The 21,026-nt window shown below is 37.5% G+C and overlaps 1 long non-coding RNA gene across 2 annotated transcripts in view; it reads left to right on the forward strand.

Annotated features, from left to right (window-relative positions):
- LOC148050450 (uncharacterized) overlaps positions 1–20,367 on the forward strand; it is an 81,976-nt gene extending 61,609 nt beyond the window's left edge. For both annotated transcript variants that reach the window (XR_015701092.1, XR_015701093.1), the window contains 2 exons: positions 15,714–15,910; positions 20,215–20,367. This is a non-coding gene — a long non-coding RNA (uncharacterized LOC148050450). The remainder of the gene's footprint in view (positions 1–15,713; positions 15,911–20,214) is intronic.
- The last annotated feature ends 659 nt before the right edge of the window (positions 20,368–21,026 follow it).

The following is a 21,026-nucleotide window of genomic DNA, read 5'->3' on the forward strand; positions in this document are numbered from 1 at the left end:
TGTTGTTCAATGTATCTGGGTGGGAGTGGGCACATCACAAAATCATGAGAGCCAGGAGGTGAAATGTGTTTTCCAGAAAGCCTTCATTATAGAATTTGTCAGTGAGCACCAGGCGGAGAACAAGACCTCCCAGAAACCTGCCTTCCCCTCTACCAGTAGCTCTGAGAGCACAGTGATTGCCTGCTGCAGCCCTCAATGCTGACAAGAGTGGAATACAGTTTGGTGCAGCGAGGATACACGCATACTGGAAAAATGCATATCATTTTTTTCCTGATGCCCAAAGATCAGCCAGGCCATTTAGAGGTCAACAGTGAATATGTAGTAATTTAAAAATTATTAACAGCACTTTCAGCTGTGACTTCAGGACTGAAAACTACTTGGCACAGGCAGCAGTTTTATTAGCTGTTAAAACATTTTTAAAAGGTAGAATAATATATAAGGCTTGCTCTGCTACACAGTATCCTTAACGGTCAGCTTTCTTTTAATCAGATTCTAAAATATTAATTTGCTGAAGAATAACACTACTTAATTATGAGAGCTTTAATAAACCAAATCTGTTGGTTGTGCATGTCTTGGGATAATCAAATTCTCAGGGGTAGTGAGGTGTTTTGCTTCGGCCTCCTAATTGGCCAGGATTGTGATTATTTTATGATAAAACTGCACCTCCTGCTAGGTTGCACTGCTTAATTAATGTATTCTTTTTCAAAGAACTTACCAGCCCATGAGAAACCAGGCTGTACCCAGATCTTAGACTTGTACTACTGACATCATTTAACATGTAGGAAAGGGTTTGTTTTCTGTTCTTGAAGTAAAAAGGTTGGAGAAAGTTGATCTTCTGCTCTGCCTTATTGCCCTTGTGCTGGGCAGTGTTAGCTCATTGATTACTGAAGTGTAGCATGTGGCATTTTTATTTAGCTGTATCTAATGTATAGTAGAATAGGGCAAGAGACTGAAAAATTCAGTCCTTAGCCCAGTTGTAGAAGCCGGCATTCAAATGTTAAAATTTGTACAGTTTTAGCCTTCAAGGACTAAGTCTGGGAAAGAATGTGAGTATCATAGTTCAGTTTCTGTGGCCAGTGGGTCTTTGCCACACTCTTAGAGGCTGCCAGCAAGAGTGGTGGGTAGGATGATGCTCTCCGTGTGGCTGCTGGGACTAGCACACATGCCCACAACATGTTTCACGCTATTGACCTGCCCTCAGTTTGAGCTGATGACCTGGAGGCTCAGGGTGCGACAGCTGTATTACCCATCAACTGACCCAGTAAGTGCATTAGCAAAGCCCATCTCCATGTCTCTGTATGTACAGTGCCAGATTTTCAGTTGATTGCCTCTCACTTCCCCAAAGATTAATTTTATACAAGATACCACCCTGGGATTTTAGGCTACCTACGAGTCTTTGAAAACTCTGGTCCTCCCTTGCCTGATGTCTTCTGCACTGTTCTTGAGCAGGGCAAGTGTGGTGGAGAGACAAAAATAACCCTGTGGTAAGTAAATCTCCCCATGTCCCACACTGATGCAACAGCAATGAATTTAGAGCTTTCACACTTCTAAAAATGAAATGTTTTGACCTGCTGTTAGATTTGTTAAAGGCTTCTTCAAACCAACTCCAATTTATAAGTATTATGTTGCAAAAGCACTGATACCATCAGTGATATTGGCACCCATTGGAATAGAAGTACCCTACATCAAGCACATTCTGAAAATAATGTTACCACCCAAAAGCTTCTCTCCTGCAGAAAATGAATTGTACAATAGCTTATCAGTCAGAGAAGAGTGCACAGGAGAAAAAGGGAGAAATAAAAATAATAAAACCCACTCCTGTGTAGAACATTAGAAATGTGGCACTAACAAAGACTTCCCTTTCCACACAGAATTAGTGCTGGCAAAGGCAGCTCTCAGGGCTGTGGGTGTACTCAGCTGTGCAGAGCTGATTATAGAAGATGAAAGAGCCTGGCAATTTATTTCATCTCATGCTGAAGCACTGCTGACAACTGAAAGTGAGGACAGAAGGATTCATTTGTTCAACTTCTGTTTTAGAAAGCGGGCTTCAAATGATACCACAGAGAAAGTGGAGGGAAATGCTGTGGTGTAATAAAGTGTCTATTTTTTATTTCGCTGACTCCAAGATTTATGTTTTCAGCTGTTGGGGTTTTTTTTGGGGGGGAGAGGGGGAGAGCTGATATTTGAAAAGCCTGCAACACCATGTTGCTGGTGAAAAAAGTAGGTAGTATTAGCCTAACTTAATACATGTAATAATATGTTATATGCACGTGCAAGTATGCAAATGGAGAAGCAATAGATAGATATGTATACATATTTATATGTACATAAAAGTAAATATATTTAACAAATTTCTTTCCATTCTATTGTACTGTGGCCTCAGGAGTTTCATAATCCCTTTCAATGCTGAAATGTTTGAATGGGGGTATTTAATTGTAGTATTAATATTTATTCAACAGTCATAACAGTGTATAATTCCTGGTAAATTGGACGACATATATTTTATTCTTACTGCATTTTTCATGCACTAGAGATTCAGGGATAGATGGCAGGAGCCCTTAAGTAGGGGACATGTGCAGGTGTATGGGCTAAGGAACAGATAGGATACAAAGCCAGTCTGGAGACACAAGTCGGACCCTGCTTACCCCTCATCTCTGTGCCTGTGGCAGGTGGAACGAAAGTAGCCTTAAACTGTGGGTGGAAAAAGACTCATTTCAAAGGATAAGGACAGCAAAGCATGGGAAAAGAGTGCCTGGGAGCCCACCCCCCTCGCCCCTGCCCCCCACAGTGGAAGTCTTTAAGAACGAGTCAGACTAACATCTGTCAAGGCTGACAATAGTATAATTGATCCCGCCTTTGGGCAGGAAGAAAACTAAATGATGTCTTGAGGTTCCCATGGTTCTCTGTGTGTGTTGGTTATTTTCAAGGACATCATCTTTATTTTTAAATTGTGGTTAACCAACCATGTTATTTCCCTTCAGTGCTAAAACATAGTTTACAAGTAAATACAGCCTTACTATGTAAGAGTCAGAAGAAAGGTTTGCTCAAACGATTGTTACGTTAAAATCTGACTGTATATTCTGCATGTATCCTAAACATTACATGAGTAAGTAGGATCTGGCATCTCAGAGGACTGAATAATGGCCTCTCAGACTTTGCAAATGGAGACTAAAAAGAAATGACATCCCTCCTAAGATTTTGTCACAATTATGTGTTTGGATCTAGAATTATGACATACATACAGGTCAAATTCTCTTCCTTCAAATTCCAAATTCCCATTGTTTTATTTTTTTGCCACCACAGACGCACAGATAAATTATTATCCCAAAGTGTAACCTATGTGAACATAACCAATTTTTAAAATTTCTGGTCTAACAGGAAAATAGTAATAGATAGCTTCAAACTGATCTGAAACAAACAAAAAAATGTTTGCTCTCATGAAATCAGAATTCAGAAAGAACACTTCGGTATCAAAAGATGTGTTCTGCTAAAGAAGTTCAGAGGCTTTATAAATTGAAGTACTGAAAATGACATTTTATAATTATCAGAATGAAATGTTTTGATTCTTTCCATGTTTTTAAGGTTTTCATTGTCAAAACTATGTGAACAATGAAAAATTCAGAAAATTCTTCAGGTGGTCTGGAGCTTTGTTTTTTACTTGTAGGTAAATTTTTTCACCCAACAGTATCAAGTATGAAGTCTTCCAGGAAATCCAAGTTAAGAGCAGTTACATAAAAGACCAGACAGACTTAGGGTAAAAGAGAAATTACGCTAAATGACATCTTTGGTGTAAGTTTGCAGGGGCATGTGCAGCAGCAAAGTGAGTTGGGGGGGCTGTGCGGTTGCTAATGCATCATATTAAGATAGTACTCATGGGAGAATACATTAAGCTACATTAAACTACATGCATAATTTTAACCATTGTTTCCCTTTCCTGCATTACAACATCTCTAAAATTCCTCCTCCAAATGTATTTGAGTATTTTCCTTGCTTCCAGAATACCACATTTCAGCATAATAATGCAAAAGGGAATTTTTCCGATGCAGGTCCTTTCTTATTTACTCTCCCCTTGCAGGTTTTCTCTTACACATAAACTTTATTCCCTGATTTTTATTGCACCAATGTGTATTTGTAGTGATGATGATAATTTTTGGAACATCCTCCCATATAACAAAAGGTACAGTCACTGAGTCACAAAGTGTCCAGAAACAGAAAGGTTAGAGCTTTCAAGGATGATACTTCTCAGTGCTGTGACCTATGGAAAGAAAAAATATGGTGTGAGTATTTATCACAGCAGGTTGCCAGGTAAACAGCCATTAGTCATTTAGTACTTTAACATACAAAAATCAATTAAATATCATCATCCAAATATTCTCAATTGCTGCTTTGTGGACCTTCTGTACAGTATGCAGTAGCGTAGCAGGAAAAACTCAGATGGATATCTGATTAGGAAATTAGTCACTAACTAATGGAAATCAGTTCTGTTTTGCAAAGCAAGGAACATCAGACAAAATGGCAGCTTGTCTTAAGCAGGTGGCTATCTACATAAAACAAGCTGCTTATGTGAATTGTAACACTTCCCCATTTTCTGTTGTCATGCCGTGTCCTTCCAAACCTGAGTACCTGGTCCTGTTGCAACTCTCCTCTGAAAGCAATTGCCTAGGCAAAATTAAAAACAAAGACACAGTTCCTTTTGTGTTTTCTCTGCCTCCTTAATAGAAAAGGCTAGACTCAGCCATGGCAAAAATGGAGGAGAGGGGAGTCACAGGGTCTGGGAACACATGCTCTGCTGCCAACAGAGCCAACATAACTCCCAGCCAACACAAGGGCTTCATGGCACCCTGCAGTAAAACCATGCCTAATACATCATGATTCAGCCCCCAGATCACTCGAACACCCTACAGTGTAACCTGTTTTACTCCTATTATTTTCCTTACAATTCTTCATATAAACTGATCAACCTCTGCTAGTCTTGTGTTGCAGAGCACAAACACTAGGACAGGAGGTTACATGGTACAGTGCTGCGCAGCTGGGCTGCGTGTGAGGGAGATGTGATCCTTTTTGTATCAGCTGAGCATCTGGTACATACATTTGAATCTGTGTTTCAGTCTGTTGGTCTGTCCCTACTGTGCTCCTAAGTCAGCAGTAACTACCTCAATGTCATCATATCCATAGATGGAGGAATTTATATCATATGTATTCTGCTGGTTACTTCTAGGTTAAGCATTTTCTGTTCTAAATCAATATTTGAGAAAACAACTTGGAGAAGAAGGAGCTTCAGCACATGAATAGTAATAATACAGACTGTGAATCTGGATGGCAGTAAACACTAATTGCAGACAGCATCCATTTAATTGACACATTTTCTTTGTATATGATCTATTTGGTCCACATTATGAAACCGTAGAAGATGACTGGTTTGCTGCTGTTTGCCTTGTTAGCAATTATTTTAGAAAAATGACTAGATGGTAAGGTGTCATTTCCAGCTAAGAGAATATCCGGTTTTAATGAATGTTGTTTCATGAAGAAATTTGCTCATGATAGCTTTTTTCAGAGTGTGTATAACAATTTTGTCAAGCACCAGTATATTGGTACTAACTGCTTTTGAAGAACTACAGTAGATGCTAACAAAATTACTTTTCCAACATCATTTTGGAAAATGTTTTTTCATGAATTCAAAACCAAACTGTACTTACCTATAGTTACCAACTACCTTGTTTCAGCTTTTCTCTTGTGGAAGCAGTAAGGTTCAGCTCAAACTATAACATAAGTAGTATCAATCTAATTCACGTTGGACAAGTACTAGTGTTACAAAACCATAGTATCCCTATTGACAGGGTGTGCTGGTCTCTGAGACAGCGGTTGGTGTCCTTCATCAGAAAAACATAAAACAAAATGGTCAGAAAGCCATTCTTCTATGAGTGATCATACCTTCTTCAGTTAGGACCACGTTTGCAGGACTGTGTTGGGAATTTCTGTTCTGATAGTGAGCAATTGAAAGCAAGAGCCCTGCAAGCCCTTTACCCACAGTGAGCTCAGGAAAGGTTCTTGAGTCTCTAATCTCTATCTGCAGCAACTAATACTCACCCTGTGTGAAGGCATGACAGGGAAGCAGTAAGGAGTTGGTGTCCTTGCCCTCGCTCCTACTGTCCAATTCTTACTATCATATTTGGAAGTTGTTGACCTATACAGTATAGAGAAGACCAGTAGACTTCAAAACTCAGTGTTCATATCAATTCATATCATATGGAATGAAGGATCATACTTGCTTTTATCTGTGAACTATGTATTGTGGGTAAACTATGGAAAAAACCTACAGCTGCAGTTGATTTCATCACTATTAACTCAGTGTTATCAAAGAAAGAAGAAGATAACCAAGTTTGCAAGTTGCGGAAAAGGGCTATTTGAAAGATGACCTCCCAGAATCTTCTTTTCTGGAGGGGGCAGGCACCTGTGTTATTTTTGAAAAGGTTTGGATATGTAGGTAAGGGAAGAGAATTGAAAATAATGCATGGGATGGAGGTGGTCAAATAGTAAAATAGCAACTGTATTAGCACTGAATCTTTTCAAAAGCTCAAAATCCTGAGTCTGCTTCTGAAAGCCGCCAGACTGATAAGTCTGAATGAATTCTCTGTTGGAGATTCATTTAGAAAGCAAACCTAATTCATTGTAATGTGGTTAGAAAATGCACCAGCCTCTCAAAAGACATAGGAAACATGAAAAGGATAAATGAGATGATTTTTTTTTCCCCCAGCACTGACCTTGAAAAGAAAAGGTGTATTGAACAAATCATGGAGTGCTATTCATATCTCAGGAATATTTCTCAGTGTAACACTAAATGACTAAATGTGTTTATGCCGTCATCAGCCTTAATTCCTGATCAATCTAGTGTCTCTGATTTTTAACCTAATATGATGTCTTTTCCTTCAACATTTATAGCCCTTTGAATTATATACTAGTGTAATGATTATACGCTAGAAATGTAGAAGCATGAGATGAGGGTAATTTATTAGTACATTTTGTCTACTTATTTAAGAAATTAATTTCATATCTTCTGAAGAAGTGTTCTGAAAAAAACTGTCATTCAGGCCACTATCTGTCATATTACATACATGCTGAGGCCTTAATAAGCTTGGATTGTGAATGTACTGATGCTCAGACCCTCAATAAACAGAGCCAAAGTAAAAAAAATACAGTCATAAAAAATTTTAAAGTTCAGTCTGTTTTCATAAAACAGCTAGGAAACATTAATTTGAATCACTGCTAGAAGAAAATCTGGTCCAAGTTAAGCTGATGATGGTTTGGATGTTTCAGCAAATGTCTGAATACTGTGTAACAAGTTTTTACCTTTCCAATGCATTTCAATCCAGTTACAGGAATGAACGTTGTTTTACTGGAAAACAAAGCAGGAATGGTTATTCTTTTCATAATGTTGATGTTACTACTCCCTTTTTGTGCTCTAGCAAATGCCAGCAAGGAATACATGGAGTCTCTGTGTGCCCAGAAAGTATGAGGCTAGTTAAAAATGGAAGCCAGAGTAAATTGTTTTACTTAAGGATTGGAGACTGTGACAGCTGCAGGAAAAAAATGAACTATTGGTCAGTTAATATGGAAAGCTGTGTGGCAGAGAAAGGTCTGTGATCTTTCAAGTAGGGAATTATCCACAAAATTTTAAAATATAAAGAGGAAAGAGATGTTGTGGGATTACTTAGATTGTGGTCCTCTCACACACTAAGTAGTCTTGTGAGGAGATTATCTCTGGCAGTATTTCCTGTGCAGAAGCCAGGCATCTTCCAGGATTTAGCTCTTGATCACTCCCACAGAGGAGCAAATCATGAATGAGGAATAGTCTAGTGGATAGGATGCAAGATTAGGATTCAGTTTTGCAGGAAATCTTGACCCAGTTCCCAGTCTTATTCTAGACTGTAGCCTTGCAAAAATAATTTAATTATTTTATGCCTCAGTTTTCTATTTTAGTACTTACCTATGTCCCAGAAGCATCAAAAGGTAAATTCTGTTAGCTGCTAGAAAAGGAACATCTCAGATACTAAGGTGCCAGGGCTGATGTGAGTCTTTGATAAGTAAGTAAGTTAATGCAGTAGTTGGTCGAGGTGGTCAGGTTGCTGAATGATGATGGTGAAACCACTGCCTATCCTTCAACCATCTGCCCACATACACTAGTCTCAGGTCTACTCCTACAAGCATCCTCCAAGGTCATGGTATACAACTACTCTGAATGGTACCTGGGAGTGCTACCAGGTCCTGATACAGTACTGTTGATACCATTAAGCTGTTACCATGCCTTTAACCCATGGAAAACAGCAGCCTATCAAACAACTCCTGAGCACATTTGGGTAACTAAATTGTCCTGAGGACCACTCGAGGAAGGAATTTGCTTTGTCTTCCTCCTCTGGAAACAGGAGACCTCACTGGTGAAGACATGGGCTGTGCTATCCCAGCTGGGCTTGACGCCCAGCAGCTGTTCTTAACTAGACTTCATTAACTACATAGCTGTGGTCTTTAAACCAGCATTGGCTGGGACCCTACTCCCTGAATACTGGTGTTTTCTGATGTGATGCAGTGCTTTCATGTCTCTTTCAGAGACACAGATTGTAACTTTAGCTAAATTAGTTGAAATAATACATGCCAGACTGGATGATCTTAATCCTCCTGACCAAAGTGGCAATGACCAGAATTTGTATCTGATGGCATTGGCAGGAACCAAAACTTTCAGGGTTCTCTGCTGGCAGCCAGACTTCTTGTCTGATTTTTTCCCAAAACTATTGGTCTTATTTTCAGTTGCCAAGACTGCCACGTGTAATTGCAAGAGGGGAGAAAATTGCCAGCAGAGATGATTGAGGTGACCTTCTAAGTTCCTTGAGCCAGAATAATGAGAATAACTCTAAATGGGAAGCCAGAGAGAAGGAACCCACAAAACAAATCTGGTCCTTGTTAGTATTACTGATGCATGGTAGCAGTTTCCTTGTAATATAGCTTTGAAAAAATCATTGCAGACTCAAAGTGATTCCAAAACTTTTAGCAGTACTTGAAAATGAGTGCCAAATACACAATTATTTTCTATACATTGGCCTCCATCTCAACCCAGATTGCTGTTTTACATGCCATAATAAAGGCAGAAAAAAACAGATTAGACTGAGAAGCTGTATAAGACTTTACATATTCCCTATCTTTTACTAGCATCTTAAGACTTTTTTTTTCTGTGTGGGCTGATGTCGGTGCCTGCTTATGTCTAACCCTTTTATAGTGCTTTGTCCTCATACAAATAATCATGAAAGCACATCAAATAATAACAGCAGGGGAATTACTATGCTGCCAAAAGGTTCCCATCAAGTAGCTAAAGTGCAGTCATCATTATAATCATTTTGAGATGTTGAATGTAGTTAAACCAGCTAGCTCAGCTCCTCTGAAATCTCTGAAGCTTTTCTTCTAAGAGTAAAGGAGCTTCCAATGACAAATAAGGATCAGTAAAGTGTACTAGAAAAAAATTCCATCTGTGTTGCTGCATGCACATATACATATATGTATGTGTATATGTGTGTATATGTTCAGCTCCACAACCATGAAATAGATATTTTTTAAAGGCTTAAATATTTCAATGCTTTCTTTTTTACTTCAAGGTTTTGGGTATTCTTCAAGGTGAAAATATGGAACATAACAAGAAAGGGATGTCTCCTTTAGCCTTTCTCCTTAATTTTCACGGCTCCTCCAAATGCAGTTCTACATAGAAATGCTTAATTTAGTAGAGGATGTTAAGCATTCCAGGTGATATTTGTAGTTAACTGAATTAGTGTAGCAAATTGTCTTCCTGTTTTATGCCTTGTTGCAACCATTCGTAAAATGGAATTATATGATTCTACCTCACAGACATACAGTGAGACTGAAAATATAGTTTTGACTCTCTTTAAAGAAGTGAAATTACCTAATTATGCCAAGTGTTATGTGAGTGCTGGTGTTAAATTAGCGTATTTTGTCTGTGGCCTCTGGTTCCTAATGTTATTTGCAGAGACAGCTGCACTTGTCAATCTCTTCCTGAAGACTCATTTCATTTTCTTAATTTCTACTTCGAGAAAACTTCATTTATGACTCTCATTTTCCAGTAAACTTTCTTTGTCTTTTTTTCTATCCTCTGTCTCTGCTTGTTTGCCCCTGTTAGCTACTTTTTTTTTTTTTTTAAGCTCTGCCTCCAAACTACCCAGATTCCTTTCTCCAAAACTCTGCTCACACTTCAGGAAATATTTTGCATCTAAGGCTATTCCAGTTCTCCAGATCTTCCTTTGACCTTCTAACAACAGCGTTGCAGGCTTACCTCTGGCTGGTTTCCTCAAGTCCTCCACACTTCTTATTCCACACAGATGGGAAGTATGTGTTAGGGAAAGGGAAGGGTCATACAATATGTCAGCTACACTTTAAAAATACCTGGGGCAGATAGCATTTATTCTAAGGCACTGTGAAAATGCACAGAGTTCAGATACAGTAAGTCTCAAACAGTCTTATCTGTTGTCTGTGCTAAATGGTTTAGTATTTGCATATTAGTCAGCCTGCAGATATAGGGACAGTTCCCTCTGCATTTTTCATACATATTTCTGACATGCCCTCCAAGTTCTGTGTGGTCTGTTTAGTGCTTAAAACACATAATGGGTAGAAATATATTGTAAAGAAATGAGCCTGTAATGTCTACACTTTACCATAATACATGTGGCATATCTGTTCCCACCTGTTAGAAGGTGTTTTCGTGATCCATATATTTCACAGAATGTACCACAGAATGCATACTGTGAAATATTATGATAAGGCATTAAGCTGCCATTGTAGAAATAGATGAATGAAGTGTAAAACGAACAGCATAAGTATACAGTGTCTCACCCTTAATTTTTATTTTAACAACAGTACTGACAGTTTATAAAAGGTGTTGTAGTTACAAATACGTATTATAATTCTACTACTCTAGTGGAACTGAGCTTCTTCAGAAAACATAAATCATTTATTTGTTGGAGTCACAAAGGTATGTAACTTAGCTGTTCCCAGGGTGATGCCCATAGCTCTAAAATCACAATGAAAACAAAAATAGCAAAGGTGTTAGGAGGTAAGTAATTTTGTTCTGCATACACATTGCTTTACTACTGTGTTTATAGCATGTTATCATGCACATCTAAAAAAGGAGAATGAGAAAAACAAGAACAAGCCCTTTGATTTTGCAACTTGCAAATCCTTACTCAGCTGAATGACACTCATCCTTGTGGTTCACTGAGTGACCAAGAAACCTAACTTGCAACAGGGTTTCCAAGATCACAATCTTATATTGTCATGAGAGGCACTCATTATTTTTATTTTCTTTTTGTTCATTGGGCACAGGGAGGGTTTACACCAGTCACCTTCAAGCATCTAACATTATACACCCAAGTTAGGACCCTAATTGCCCTTAAATTGTACCTTATTTAGGAAAGAGAACAGGTGGAGGCACATTCAGAATGTGATTCAGAACTGCACAGTGCTGATTAGCCCTTTGGAGGTGACCAGCCCTCTGTAGTCACATTACAGGTAACCCAGAGTGAGCGAGGTTCCTGGCTTTAGTGTCTCAGACAGGTGCTTAATGTTGGGTTATGTGAATTGTCTCTTTGTGTCTGCTCCTGTCTTCCCTGAAAGCATTAGGAATCCTTCTGTTCATTTGAACAGAAGTAAAAAGAGCTTGCTCACTCGCTCTCCTCTATCCAGCCCATAAGCAGAATTTAAGATATGCCTTGAATTTCATGACCTATTTTTTTCTGCAATTCAAATTAGCCTTTTTTTAAACCTCAGCACTTTCAGGTCTTGCTACAGAAATGACAGTGTTTCTTTTTTGAAAACTCATTAGTAATGTTTTGAAACACTCTGTTTACAAAAGCTTTCCTCTTATCCGTTAGAACAAAAGAATGACATCAGATTTCAGAATACTTGTAAGGTGAGCTTTACAGATCCCATTAAATGTTAAAAGCTGTTTGCAAGAACAGTATGCCTGTCTTCAAGCGTTCAGCTCACAGTGTGCTTCCCCAGATCTTCAGATTTGTGAGATACACCAACAAAATATACAAAAAGGATTATCTTAATTTGAAATAGGTCAGTCTGAAGGTGAAATCCTAAGACTGGTTATTTTAACTCTCAGGTGTTCCCAACAAATTTCAGGAAGATTGAGAACATAATACAGGAAAAAATGGACTGAAGTACAGAAAAGATTAAGTGAGCGAACTGTACAGTCATGACCCCTGTATATAATAAAAACGTTTTCTGGGCAAAATTAAGACTGCTGCTAGACGTACATGTACAGATTGACTACAGATATATACAGCAGTGTAATTTTTGTCCACTCTGACTTTTCTATTGCTTGATTAAAAGACTAGACATTTCCCCTTGAGATTCACTCCTCTGCCTAATGTGCTGTAATTGCAACAGAGTGCTTGGTACAGCAGCAACAAGCACTATTCTGTAATAAATTTAGGTCACTGCAGAGTTCATCATGTAGTCCATGGCAACAGAAGATAAAGCACTGGTGAGTTCATCTCTAGCTTTTAGCTGCAGTGTCACTGATTCTCCTGTCTAATGATATTAATAGAACTAAATGTAGGTAAATTGTCCAAGTACCAAGGTCTCTTCCTTCCTACTGTGTATGTAATATTTCAGCAAAAGAAAACATAATGTAGCAGCATTATAACAGAAATGTGAACCAGAAGAATTTTTAGTCAAGAAAAAGACAATCACATTTTACCTTGCAGTATTCCTTTCTTATTACCATTTAATCCCTCAGATCAATATTTTTGAAATCTTTTTGTTTTTACAACCCCCTACATTTATTTCTTATTTCTCTAGTGAAAAGCAGATGGAAATTGTGCAAGGCTTTCAGAAGTGTTGATTGCAATTGCTAAGTATTTGGAATGAGTTCGGGGAGCACTTTGCTACAAGTGGTTCTTTCTGTCTGCTTATTTATTTGACCTTGTTCTTGAGAATATTTTATTCATTGAGCTTGTTTGCAAAGTGGCCATTCAGAGTGAATCCTAGCTGCAGGTCATTTGTAAGTTTTTTCACTTCAAAATTTTTTAAGTTTTATTGCTTCACCATCTGATATACTCAAACACTATTAAATGCTTGTTTCTGTTCTCATGCTGTATTAGGAATATCAGTAGGATTGAAATACTCTGCCCTGGCTTGCATAAAACTGTGCACAACTAACTTTTTCTTCATTTAGTTATGTGTTTTAATCTTTTACTGTTGCTGCTGCTGATGCTTGTTGATTACCATATATCCCATGAAAGGACTGAGAGAAAAGTTCAAAGTGTTGAAGAATAAACATAAAGCAGTTGAATCTGAAAAAAAAGCTGTTGGGGGGGTATGGTTTGAGTTTAACTTTAACATATGTCATACTTAGAACTGGGAACAATGAACTGTAGTGGATTGCAGAAGTTGGATGCACTTTTTTTTTTTAGCTTTGAAGAATTTAATAATAGTTGTATGCAGTGCCATATAAATCTCTTGTAGTTGTGAATGTCAAGAACAATGGCAAAAAGAGCATCTTACAAGAATACTGAAAGCAGAAAGATATGAGTAAATTGTCTACCAAAATAAGGGCATTGGGTTGCATCTGTCTTAGTTCTTTGATTCATGGCAAAACCAAAGTATTGAGTCTGCATGATTAGGATGGACGTTTTGAAGGGAATCTAGGGAAGCTGAAAGTTTCTTACCTATAACCTATAAGTTCTTGAGCATTCATTATATCATCTGGAATTTTCTTGTAAAACTTTTCCCATGTAAGTTCCTAAGATGGAGCTCTTTTCCATAAATTGATTTCTGTTTGAGTATCTTGACATCTGAAAGATGAAGTCCAAACTATTACTTGTGTGGTATTATATGACCGATGGTCCACTTGACTAAGCTTTTCTCTGCAGGTTTCTCTAATCATTCTTCAGTTTTCAGGTTTTTTTCTTTGTAGCAGAGAACTTCTAAAACATATGGACCCTAATATTCATCACATATAAACTATCTTTAGTGAAGTCACTGAATCTGCAAGAATTTGTATTAACTAATGAGCTGATGCACATTTTACACAGTTCTTGCTTATGGAAAGGATTAAGGTTTTTAAGACACTAGAAAAGCCTGTTGGATAGTCTATGAAGTGGTGGTTATTTTGGCATGTGTATGGAAAAATATACTTTTGAAAGAGAAATAATGAAAGAAATTACAGTTCTGCTTATACATTATTGAAATGATTTATATGATGCAGAAGAGAGAGACAAAGTGAAATTCCAAAGACCTTTCAAACCTCTGCATTTTCAGACCCTTTAACCAAATACAGCTCTGACCTGAATCTGCAGCTATATGATTCAAGTAACTCTTATTTAAAACAATACTGAACTGATTATGGCTCCTGAGTTTGATTCCAGTTCTGTGGCGTGTCAATAACTTGAGTGAAGTTGGTGAAAGGTACTAAGATCTTGGTGAGATAGTCTCAGATCACAGGCTTTCCATGTCATGTCACTTTTGTTTTCCACTTTTAAGAGTACAGAGTAACTGCTTTGATATGGCTTCTCCGTCCTTACCGTATATGTTTCCCTTATCTTTCTACAACATTTATGATAAGATCTTTCTTTCAGGACTGATTTCCCTTGCACTCCAGCTGTGCTTACAGTTCTGATTCCCTTTTTCCAGATGTCTCTGCTGTCAATTTACTCCTGTTTTCACTGACTCACTTTTTCCCCAAGTAAGGATATTGTTACAGACCTCAAGATTTGTCTTTAGATAATCCTGTCCCCAGCAGTCATGATCATTTCATTCTTGTTTTTATTCTGAGATTAAAAACAAAACAGAACTTTCTTGTTTCAGCTGTAGTTTTATTGCTAAATGTCCATGATTTTCTCGAGTGCCTTCAATCTGCTGGAATTTCTTTCTCAGATAAGGCAAGGAGTTCTACTGTCAGACGACAAGGCCCTGCTGATCATCTGCAGGTTTCTAACTTAATGTCAGACTGAATTTTTAAGATACTTGCAAGGCAATCATCCATAGAGTCTATAATTCAAGATCTTAAAATAGACATAGTTTCAGGGTACGTGTTCAGTACAGATTTTTAGGGATACAAATTTTTAGAGATACAAATTTTTAGGGAAAATTTCTTTCTGATGCAAGGCAGTTGACAATTCATAAACTGGAGACACACTTACATATAGTGAAGTCTTCATAAGGTCCTACTACTAGAATATAGAAGATTAATGATAAACTTTGGAATTTAATATCCCAGTGCCTTATCCACTATCATGACAGAATGAAAAGAGATTACCGTCGGACAAACAGTACTGAAAGAAGATTAAGTTTGTGACATTATCCTAACTGAAAAAAGTAATTGATTTTTGATAGATGTTTTATTGCTGATGGTAGTTATGATTTTATGAACTAAGGAAGGAAAATTTCACTTAAGACAGGCGGCCTTGTAGAAAATCATCTGGGTATTTCATCTGGCATTTTAGAAGTTTTACATAGTTAAACCTGTTTTACTGGTTTAAATTTAAAAGGGATTCAAGCCTTTTAGAACAACAAACAAAAGCTGACTTACCATATTCTTCTGTGTCACAGTGGAAATTTTCTGAAGTTTTTTGGTCTTAGATATCTGAGATATTTCTGGAAGCCTGAGAGGAAATTACTACCTGGAGACAGCCTGTTGCTTTTCTGTTTAGAAACCCTGAAGATGGCCAGAATCCAGCTTTCCAAACTAGCTGCCTAAAGGATGACAAGGTTACACAATGGTTCTCACCAAACTGTGGGAAATGGGGAAAAAAATTAAACACTTGATGACCAAGTGTTTCTTATGAACCTGCAGAGATTTCAAGATTTTGATACATGCTGGAATTAACTGGAATAACTGAGTTGAAAGGTAATAGAGTTTTATTAAACATACATTCTTTTTCATTTCTTTTTCCCAACATAGTGTGAACATTGTTAAAGTAAAAATGTTCATCAATATTTGCTGGACAGAAGCGCCTGATACTAAGCACTTATTTTATACTTGCTGTAAGATTAACTTTGATTTTCAGAGCATACCAAATCTGAATAGATAGTAAATCTTATTAATATACTGTCGTATAACACATTGTTATTTTTAAACATAAATTGCACAAATAACTGAAATACAAAGAAAAATTTGTTTTCTGTTAGCATGTTCTGAACATATCTGTTGCATTCTCTCACTTGGGCATATCACACCCTAAATAATAAATACTGGGAGCTGTCCTGTAGCAAATACTCTGATCATCAGTGGGAACTGGTAGAAAGTTCATGGCTTAACCTGCTTTTAGAATAATATTGAGCTGGGGAAATAGGTGTACTTATAAGCTGTTAAGAAAGTCTGCCCCTTCTAGCATTTCTCACAGGGTTTTCACCAACATATGCTTTTGTTTCCCTCAGTATTTCATCACTGCTTTCTCTTTTGACCAGTTTACCCTTCTGAGTGATCTGATGCTTAGGATTAAAACCTAAGGGTTAGTCCCAAATTTAGAAGAGAGAGAACAAGTGAACCTGAAGTTATACCTGTTAGGCAAAAAATACAGGGACCGTTAGCAACAGAAGTGGATGTCTGTCTCTCATCCTTTGTAGGAATAGAAAATGGTTTATTTGTTGGCTATATGCTGTAAACTGGTAGACTTGATCTCTGAGATCAGTCAGTAAAAGCTTCTACTTATCTACAAATCCTGGGTTCAAAACCCATTGCCAAATAATTGCCCATAATTTTTGTGACAAATGTAGACAAATCATGATTGACGCATTTCTCCATACCTCTCTCTCTCTCTCTCCTGCCCTGCATAATTACCAACCAGGCTAAACATTCCCTGAAGGCAGGGAAGAGAATCTACTATCAATATTTTGATGATCCATTAATGCAGGTCCTATCTGATTGAGTTTTCTGCTTGTTCACTTGGAATGTAACACTTTGTGACCTTGAAATATGAGCATTAAAGACAGGATACCTTATCTTGCTTCATGTCACTGTCACCAAATAAAGCTTCTATTATGGGTGCTTTGAAATGAGCTGGCGGTGAAAAGAGAACCTCTACTGTTAAACCTGCCTTAACACAAAGTCTGCGTTATTTATTTACGATGTTACATGAATCATCTGCACTTTCTGTGATAAGCCCAGGGCTGTATGTCTTTCATTTCAGCTGACATTTTGCTGCCATTTGCCAGGCTAAGTAACTACTGTGCAATCACTCCAAGCTGATGCATGGTCATTGTTTTTCACAAAATGGATATTTAACCCATCAGAAAGACATTTTTGAAGAATATAATTTGACAAAGTAAATTTTTGCTGATACTTGAGAAATCAACTAGGTCTGTACCAAATACTCTTTTTGAGATAGCTAAAAGGATTTCTGCAGAGAATTTGACAAACTATTTTACTTCTGTGCACAAAATAAAAAAATTATTAGTTTTGAGTAAAAAGGATTTCTCACGGTACTCAAAGGCTTTTATTTGGAATTATTATATTCTTAGCCTCACCTGATAAGATGTTTGAAAGCTGTGTTTTTGTAAAGACAAAGAGCTGTCAGTTACATACTTTTGAATGTGTTAAAAAGGTTCTAATAAAATGACATTTTTTTCTACCTTGTGTTTGGGATTTTTTCCAGAGATTTGATGCTGAATCACAAGGCTGATTCTTGATGAACCTACTGCATTTCATGATTCTTTAGCTTGCTTGATCATGCCCTAAAATGATAGAATCACTGGGTATGTTGTGCATAGAGTAATTGAGCATTTTTGTCTCTAACTGCAAGAGGCAGAAAATTGAGCACAATTCAAGGATAAGTTTTGCCTGCAGTTTTTTAGCGGCTGAGAAAATTTGCTGACAGGTTTGCTTGGATGCTTATACTCCTATTTGAGCCAAAAAAAAAAAAACACCAAAACCAAAAAAACCCTAATAATAATAATAATAATAATAATAATAATAATAATAATAATAATAATAATAATAATAATAATAATAATAATAATAATAACAACAATAACAATAATAATAATAATAATAATAATAATAATAATAATAATAATAATAATGATGATGCAAGACATACAAAAATGGACTGGAATTGTCCACAACTGACAAGCTACTGCTAGTTAGAGATTTAGAGACTGCTGGTTAATAATTTATGAGCTTCTTATGCAGTACACTATGTGACTTTCATTTTCTTGTTCATGGAGCATATCAAATGCAAGGTGTTACTTGTAGGTCTGGACAGATTTTTCCCATTTTTTTTCTCTTCCAATTATTTGTTAAATACCTGATGTGTTATGCAGAATTGAGAGGGGGAAATGCAAATAATTCTAGCCTGAGAAAATGCCATCATGGCATTCATCATCACTTTGTGACATTTGCTGTCCTTTTATTAAACTGCCTGGCATTTCATGAAACCATGCCCAGACTAATTGTACTTTCATAAACTGTTGTTTTCCCCTATTAAATTATTTGATAGTGTTTTCCATGCAGGAATGTCAACATGTTTAATAAACTCTAATGACTAAATCTTTGAAACCCATCCTGATTGTAGAGTAAAAAGTCTTTTACCTGTCCCCAACTTAGTCTGAGGCACAGTTTTTAACGGCAAGACTATGGGCATCCTATCGAGTTGAAACTGATGTTGAATGGCATTAATGACATTGAAAGGAGTCAGGATTGCTTCAGTCTGGCAGTCTAGTATCAAAACCCCCCCAAACACCTTGCCTTTTGCTGCAAAGATTTTTCCCCTTTCTCCTCCAGTTTGTAGTCTTCAGTAAATGTAAATTTGCAAAGGTGGATCAGGTAGTGCCTTTGCCTGATGTCACATTTATTTTCACTTTCCTGCGGGAGGTTTTTCATTATTCAGCTCCAGTGTTACAGTTTGCTGAAGCTCACATTCCCTTGCAGAAAGTCAGCATCAATAGGTTTTTACAGCAGCATTACTCAGGGGAGTGCTTGGGGTAAGGTCCCCTTAGAACAGGAGAGGCAGAGAACAGCAGCCCCATGGTGAACTTGCAACACACACAAAACCCGCAAGTTGATCTTGTGCCTCCTTCCCTGCCTTCTTTCAGGAGATGTGATCCAGAGGACCAGCACACTGTGGGCAAAGCAGCCCCAAGCACAGCAGTGACTCACGCTGTGTGCAAGCTGAAGGACAGCTGTGTGCATCTCAGCTCTCTGGCCACAATGCCGCATGTCTGCTTCCCAGCACCTCCTCCTGCAGTTTTTTCTGGTCCTTCAGGACTCCCTAGAGGCCTGTTTTTTGACTTGATTTATTAAAATCACTTTCCTAGAGGCACTTCTATGAAAAGATGCACATTGGGCCTTTCCTGTTAGGACGAGTTTTACAGCATATCTTCTGACCCTAGAATTTAGATGAAAATCTCAAGATATTAATTCCTTGGGAACAGATTATGGATGTAAACACCAATCTGTGGTGGAAATGCTAGTCATTTGTTAGTCATATAAAAAAGAAACATGAGGCAAACAATCTTATGCGCTTGCTATCTTGTCAAAAATAATTGGCTCATTAATCTTAGCTATATTAATTTAGTTGTATTATGAAGGTCAAATGCAAGAAGATCCTTTTGGGTTCTCATCAAGTTAAACATAGCTCTCTATATATTTAACAGAGTTTCTTTCTCTCTAAAAATAAAATTTCAATAACACCTTTAGCAATTAATTAAGGAGAATAACCAGGGATATAGTAAGAGATACAGAGTAAACAAAGAGACCACACAGCTGCAGAAGAAATAAACACTACCAACACGCTCCTCATGTACATCCCTAACATTAGTTACCTGTGAAAATAAAGCTTGTTTATGAGAATAATATTACCAGATCCCCTTATAAATACAGATCTACCTATGATATCTATATGGATATAACTGAGAAAAGGAAATCAAGGAGAATCGCAGATGAATTTTGGAATAAATAAATTTTGACTGGTTTGTTGGTATTCGGCCAGTTATCTCCACACGCACGCCCCCCCCCCCCCCACACACACACATTCCCACATGGTCTATTGGATTTGCTGGACAAGACACAATACATGATTTTCTTGCGCTCCTAACTCCTTTTCTGTGATGTCGTTTCCAGAATTGTGGTTTGGGGATTTCTGTAATTTGTAAAAATATGGAAAAACTGACCTAAGTAAGCAATTCTAGTATTTGTTCTCCCTTGCCTTGCAGATAGTGATTATCTCAGACTGCAGGTTAACCACTGAGTGAGAGTGCACTTGAGGAAATGCAGAACATTAACATGCATCTCCAAAGCCATTAACTCTCTGTCAACTTCATACAATGTGTAGACATTGTTCTGACTTAACAAAACAGCTCGCAAAATAGCAAGGTAAGGAACTTGTAAGAAGTTTCGACACAGTAGAAGGAGGTGGGTGATATAACAGCTGCTCAGAGGAAAAAGAGTAGGCAACCTGCACTTAAGTTTATAGATGTAATTATTTCAATCCCCATTTGTAAAAATTTAATTTTAGGTAGCTGGTTACAGTTTTAGTTGCTTACAGACTCTACAGTTTAGTCCAAGTCCATGCTGCAGCATTTTTGGTGGTATGGTTTTACATTTTCTTCTTGTGCTCTTACTAACCACATGATTTTAGATACTCCGAATATTTTAGTAACGCATTTCACTGTGTTGAGTTGCCACTGTACAGGAAGTGTCTTGGAGCTGTAAAAGCTCAACTACCAAACCATTTGAACACCAGAAGGCTCACTGTGATCATATTGGTCTTACTGAAACTATTCCTTAAAGGTGACTGACACCTGAAAAACATTTCCAAAGTGCCTTTAGTGGTTTTGTGAACTATATGTGACCAAAGGAGAGGTATACCTGCACTGCACAGTGTGCTGTTTTGTAAAAATACCTTAAATACTCTAAAACTGGTATCCTCTTGTGGCCAATAAATTGAAAGAACATGCCCAGAATAATCTGTACAGACTCTCTTCTTATACTTTTCTAAAAAGTATTTCACCTTGCCAGTTTTTAC

The sequence above is a fragment of the Nipponia nippon genome, unplaced genomic scaffold (assembly GCF_047370975.1).
Source record: "Nipponia nippon isolate SJK-2023a ecotype South Korea unplaced genomic scaffold, ASM4737097v1 scaffold_8, whole genome shotgun sequence".
NCBI classification, from domain to species: Eukaryota; Metazoa; Chordata; class Aves; order Pelecaniformes; family Threskiornithidae; genus Nipponia; species Nipponia nippon.